Source organism: Cetorhinus maximus, chromosome 9 (assembly GCF_964194155.1).
Source record: "Cetorhinus maximus chromosome 9, sCetMax3.hap1.1, whole genome shotgun sequence".
In the NCBI taxonomy this organism is placed as follows: domain Eukaryota; kingdom Metazoa; phylum Chordata; class Chondrichthyes; order Lamniformes; family Cetorhinidae; genus Cetorhinus; species Cetorhinus maximus.
This window is the reverse complement of record NC_135887.1, coordinates 73800197-73807314: the sequence shown is the minus strand read 5'-3', so window position 1 is coordinate 73807314 and position 7118 is coordinate 73800197.

Here is a 7118-nt window from a genome sequence, read left to right as displayed (position 1 = left end):
CACAAAATAAAATTATCTGGTCATTATCACAATGCTGTTTGTGGGAGTTTGCTGTGCACATATTGGCTGCCACATTTCCTACATTACAAGAGTGACTACACTTCATTGGCTGTAAAGTATTTTGTGACATCCATTGTTCATGAGAAGTGGTACATGAATTCAAGTCTTTCACTTCAGATAAAATTTAATAAAGAGAAGTATGAAGTGATATATTTTGGTAGGAAGAATTAGGAGAGGCAATATAATCTAAATGGTGCAATTGTAAAAGGGTGCAGGAACTTTGGGGTCTATGTACGCAAACCTAGGACCAGTTTAGAAATCTGTTAAAAAAGCATGTGGAGTCCTTGGCATTATTAATAGAGGAATGGAGTTCAAAAACAAGGAAGTTGTGCTGATCCTTTATAAAACATTGGTTAGGCCTCAGCTGGAAAGTTGTGTTCAATTCTGTACTTTAGGATCGATGCCAAAGCTTTAATACAGGGCGCAAAAGAAAGTATCAGGGCTGAGGGACTTCAGTTATGTGGAAAGTCTGGAGAAGCTGGGGTTTTTCTCCTTTATGCAGAGAAAGTTGGGAGAAGATTTGATATATAATGAATAGCTTTGATGGAGTAAATAAGGAGGAACTGCTTTCAGTGGCAGAAGGGTCAGTAACCAAAGGACACAGATTTAAGCTGATTGGCAAAAGAACCAGAGGTGACATGAAGAAACACAGCGAGTTGTTGTGAGCTGCAATGGGCTGCCTGAAAGGGTGATGGAAGCAGATTCAAAAGTGAATTAAATAAATGCTTGAAAGGAAAATATTTACAGGGCTATGGGGAAAGAGCAGGGGAATGGGACTAATTTACTAAACAGCTGGCAGAAGCATGATGGGTCAAGTGACCTCTTTCTGTGCTAAATCATTCTATGATTCTACTTAATTATATCTTTTGTTTTTAAAATGTGCCTGAAAGTGTTTTCTGTTGCCCTCCTGTGCATCTCTGAGAAGATTAAGCCTTGAATTTGTGGAATCTCCTGTTACTTTGTCAACATGGAACTCTGCTATAACTCTCAAGGGATTTTTTTTGTTATGACGAACAGGTATGTCAGGGTGCTCGGAGTGAGTCATTAAATTATGCTACTGCAAGAGGTAGGGGTATGCAGCCCATGGAAAAAAAGATTTGGAAAGAGGGTTGTATCATCCCAGAGGCTGTGATATAAGTGCTTTTTGATTGGCCTCTGGCAAATGAATCTATAAATGCTGGCATGAAAATTCCATAACTTCAGCAGGATACTGATGGAAACCTGAGGGAAACAGTGTAAATGTTTCAGCACTTTATGCCATTTCCCTTGAGTGGTTTGCTAACCTCCCGCTGTAACTTCAACAAGAAGTTGGGAGAAGCCATGTAGAATTTCAGGCCCAGCATTTAGATCTTCTGCAGTTAGATAAATAAATATATCCCCTTCACCTACCAATGATGCATAAATAAGTAGATTTTTGCCTGCCATTATTGGAGACGGTTCCTTTCATTTCCTGTCATCTAATTTGGGTGGTGTTTTTTTTTAATACCAAAAACCAAAATCTGAGAAAAAATAACGTTCACCCTTCCTCTTCATCAAATATATTTGCTGCAGTCCTTAGGGTTGCCAAAATGTTGTTTTATTCAGAAACTCCCTCTACATTTGAGTAATTATTCAATTCTTCCAGAAATCACTATCATTTGCCAGCATATTGGTAGATACCGAAGATAAACCTATATGAGAGAAATGCAGCTGGTGCAGGTATTCAGATATTACAAAGACCTACCAGGAGTTGTTCTTGTCCAAGATCTTCCACACTTGGTAGTTTTCTTCTCAGCTATTATTTGTGATCTTGTCTCTTACTGCATTTGGCAACTGTAGTAGCAGGAGGTCAGTTGGTATAAAGTTGCTTAGTCACCAGCTCACAATCCAGCACACTTCCCAATTTCAATTGGCTTAAGCAGTAGAGAGACACCAATCTTAGTGTTACAAATTTGGGGGGGAAATTAGGCTCTTTAACACTCGTTTTCTGGACGCTACAAGGTGTTTTAAACTACAAATTTGGTATATAGAAAAGTGTGGTGGACACCCAGGAGGAAAAAACCAGTTTGGACCAGTATTCTTATTTCCCTGTTTTTATTGTTTCTTTCGTGCTAGGCACTGTATGAAAAACACGGTTTGTGCATGCGTGCTTAATGACTGCCAGTAGTACGCAGAGCTGGCAGATCGTATCGTCAATCAGTCTCAAATGCTGATTTGATGCTGGAGTTAACACCTTGGAGCTCCAAACTCCAGCTATGCCTCCTCTTAACCTTGCACAGCTGAGTATGCATTAAACGCCATGAATGACTAGCGCTAAAGGAGTCATCAAATACTTACAGGTTGCTGGATGATTTCTTCTGGCTTTTGCTGTAATTTTACACATTTTGGTGCTTTGCTGGCTGGCACTAGAGTACTTTTTGGTAACTTAAAGGCTTGTGTACAAACCAGTTGCTTCCAGACATGTAGATTTTTGGCTTGGCATTGAGCATGACTGGGAAAATGAGCAAAGGCCACACACAAGTTGCAAGAAGAGGCAGGAAGCATTTCTTTGTGCCCTCTGGTGAGCTAGCACTGCTCTGTCATTTCCTTCAGTTCTGCTTCCACGTACTTGTGGCCAATGTTTCCACATGTAGATTCTGCCTCTATCCTATCCAGCAAATGACACACAGTGTCAGCATCTGGGTTAGTAGCTGTGATTGTGAGATCGAGTGATGGTGACTCTTTGTCTTCACTGTCTTCTTCCTTGTCCTCCACTATCTGGGCAGATTCCAATTCTTGAGTCTCCGAATTGAAAAAGAGACGAGGGTTGAATTGTGATGACAGGAGAGGGGAAAGTAAGATATGCGTGCTTACATCACCTGCAGTTTATAAATCAGAACAGATTGAGGGATGAGAGAAGAAGGTTTAGGTATATTAATACCCTCACCTTCAATCACCATCGCCATTGCCTTAGCAATCACACTTCCCATATTGTCAACACTGTCTCCTCCATGGGGGTTAAAACATGCATGTATGCCCCTCTCCCTCCCATTCATTCTTGCTGCATCCTGTTGTGTGCACCTTCTCCTGTCAGTGAGTGCCACACAATATGTTTGGGTGATGTGGCTGCCATGGTTGAATAGCTGCTCTTGCTTACCACTACAGCACAAGCTGTGAGATATGAATGGAGGGCTTGCAACAGTGCCAAGTGTGTAAGATATATAGAGGGTGTATTTGCCTCTCCCATCAAGAAAAGATTTGGAATGCTTAGGCTGCCTCCATAACATTTTAATTTTGAAGAAATTGTCATCTCTTCAGGTATTTGTCTTTCATGGACTTAAAAGTGAAAGAAAAAATAAATGAAAGGGCTGGAGAGTTGTAATCCAATCATTCTGAGAAGTGCAACATAGATTTAGTTTGGAGTATGTTCTGGCATAGTCAAAACTTATTTAATCATACACAGCTCATTTGCTAACCCAACCACTGGTGCAGGCAAGTCAGTGTGTATTGGTCCCAAGCCCAGATAAATGGGGAGGATTAGTGGCAGGAAGGGTATCTGGCTGTAAAGCCACCCGCCAAATCCAAATGATGGTTGAAAAGAATAGAAATGACACCTGTGTTAGAGCTTATACTGCGAGCTGCGCATAGGGTCCCTGCCTGAACACTCTGAGGAATGGGAAAGGGTGACCAATGAATGGATGAGGACAGCTAAAGGAGAAAGTCTGAAGGAGAGGTGAAAAGATGACCAAATTCAAAATAACAAGTCCAAATGTTGATAGACTGACAGGGAGAAGCATGAAGAAACTGACCTGATGGTGTGGTGTGAAAAGGAATACAAATTATGAGCCTCCAGGAAACAAAGTGGAAGGGCAACAAAGTAAGAGAAATTGGTAGTGGATATAAACTTTACTACCATGGACAGGATGGAGAAGAAATGGTGTTGGAGTAGTATGTGAACAAATAAAAGACAAGGTTCTGGTAGTGGGCAGACTCAGTAACAGAATCGACAAAGTAAAGCTAGAAATCAAGGGTCAAATGTACAATGCAGTTGTTATGCATGTCACACTCACATCATATGCCCCTGAATTTATGGAGACAATGAACATCTTTACTTTTAAAGAAAACACAGCATGGCATGTGGACAATCTACATCAATCCAAGATGGAGTCAGGGGTCAGATGACTTGTAATTTATAGGAATAGGAACTAACTCAATCTCTGGAATGTCATTAAAATGTAAATGTGAGTGGAGTACCCTCCTTTGAAAAGGAATTCTGGATTTGTAATCACTTGTGAATTTACAGTTCCTATTGTGTCTGGGCATTTATATAAACTCAAATTCAATGGTCCCCCAGACTCAGTGTCTGTGAACTAGAAACTCAACAAAGAGAGGTAAGAAACCATTTTACCACAAGCAGTGTGAATGGCCACCACTCATCCTCTATTGTTTAGCAATGGCTTCTAACATTGTATCAATCTCTATGGATAATAGAAGTATTGATCATGTGGTCACATGATGGAAGCTGACTAGAGATAACACATTTGATTATTCCAAGTCAGTCTGGAAACCAACAGAACACGAGGGGGACCGTCCTCCAGCAAGAAGAAAGGAACCCTTCCTAAGACAAAAATTCTTCCCAGGTAGTGAGAGAGGGACTAATTTGTGTTCATCTGCAAGATTCGTCTATAGTCTAGTTACAACTACATAGGAGAAACCCAGAGACCTTAAACTTCCATTTATTTTAAAGGAACCACGAGAGAGAACCATCAGTCCTGCAATGCTTGCATCTTAAAGGAACATAGGAACATCGGAAATAGAAGCAGGAGTAGGCCATTATGCCCTTCGAGCCTACTCCGCCATTCAGCTAGATCCTGGCTGATCTATCGACCTCTGTCTTAAATATACACAATGACTGAGCCTCCACAGCCCTCTGGGATAGAGAATTACAAAGATTCACCACCCCCTGAGTGAAGAAATTGCTCCTCATCTGAATCCTAAATGGCCTACCTCTTATTCTGAGACTGTGTCTCCATGTTCTAGACACCCCAACCAGGGGAAACATCCTTCCTGCATCTACTCTGTTGTGCCCTGTGAGAATGTTGTATGCTTCAATGAGATCACCTCTCATTCTTCTAAACTCTAGAGAATACAGGCCCAATCTCCTCAATCTCTTCTCATAGGACAATCCTGCAATCCCAGAGATTGGTCTGGTGAACATTCATTAAACTCCACCTACGGTTATTATATCCTTCCTTAGGTAAGGAGACCAAAACTACACACAATACTCCAGGTGCAGTCTTACCAAGGTTCTACACAATTGCAGCAAGGCTTCTTTACTCCCATACTCAAATCCTCTTGCAATGAAGGTCAACATACCATTTGCCCTTCCTAGTTGCTCACTGCACCTGCATGTTAGCTTTCAGTGACTTCTGAACAAGGACACCCAGGTCTCTTTGAACATCAACATTTCCCAATCTCTCACCATTTAAGAAATACTCTGCATTTTTTCTTACCAGAATGGATAACTTCATATTTTTCCATATTCTATTCCATTTACCATGTTCCTGCCCATTCACTTAGCCTGTCTAAATCCCCTTGAAACCTCTTTGCATCCTCCTCTCAACTCACATTCCCACTTAGCTCAGCAAACTTGGAAATATTACATTTGGTCCCCACTTCCAAATCATTGATATGGTTTGTGAATAGCTGGGGCTCAAGCACTGATCCTTGCAGTACCCCACCAGCTACAGCCTGCCAACCTGAGAATGACCCGTTTATTCCTGCTCTCTGTTTTCTGTCCATTAACCAATTTTCAATCCATGCCAACATGTTACCCCTAATCCCATGTGTTCTAATTTTTCTTGCTAATCTCCTATGTGGGGCTTTATTGAAAATCTTCTGAAAATCCAAATACACCACATCCACTGGTTCACTCTTTTTTATTCTGCTAGACATCCTCAAAAAACACTAACAGGTTTGTCAAATATGATTTCCCTTTCATAAAACCATGTTGACTCTGCCCAATCTCACCATTATTTTCTAAGTATCCAGTTATCAGATCCTTTATTATAAATTCTAGCATTTTCCCTACTGTTGATGTCAGGCTAACAGATCTGTAGTTCCCCATTTTCTCTCTCCCTCCTTTCTTAAATAGTGGAGATACATTTGCTACATTCCAATCTGCAGGAGCTGTTCCAGAATCAATTGAATTTTGGAAGATGACCACCAACACATTCACCATCTCTAAGCCACCTCTTTCAACACTCTGGGATGTAGGTCGTCAGGTCCAGGGGATTTAGCAACTTTCAGTCCCACTAATTTCTCCTTTAATTTTTACTAATACTAATTTCTTTCAGTTCCTCATTCTTGTTATTCCATAGTCCTCTAGTATTCCTGGGAAGTTTTTTGTATCTTCCGCCATAAATATGGACAGAAAGTATTTGTTTAGTTTTTCTGTCATTTCCATATTCCACATTATAAGTTCTCCTGTCTCTGCCTGGAATGGGCCCACATTTGTCTTTGCTAATCTTTTCCTTTTTACCTACCTATAAACAGTTTTACAGTCAGTATTTCACTAGTTTACTTTCACATCCTGTTTTCTCTTTATTAGTTTCTTGGTCCTCCGTTCCTGAATTCTAAAATGCTCCCAATCCTCAGGCTTACTTTTTTTTGCCAACTTTATAAGCTTCTTCCTTTGATCAAATACAACCTTTAACTTCTCTTGTTAACCATGGTTGGATTACCTTTCCTGCTGGGTTTTTAATGCCTCAAAGGAATGTAAATCTGTGGTAAACTGTTATGGCTCCCACTGGGGTTACTCCTGGACAAGCCTGATCTCAGAGTGGAACCCAGCTTGATAGATCCTAACTTTTATTTGTTTGTTTAGATACGTGGAAAGTAGCTACTGAACAGAGTCACAGGAGTCAGTTGATGAACTTTTAACAAAAGAACAAAACATTTATTAAACAAGAAAAGATTAACTATATTACAATACTCCTTCACCCACAACTATACCTTTACAAATATATACAGATTTGTAAAGATGACACAAGTTACAAAAGCTATCTTATACTCTAATGTCCACAATAAGTACACAATCC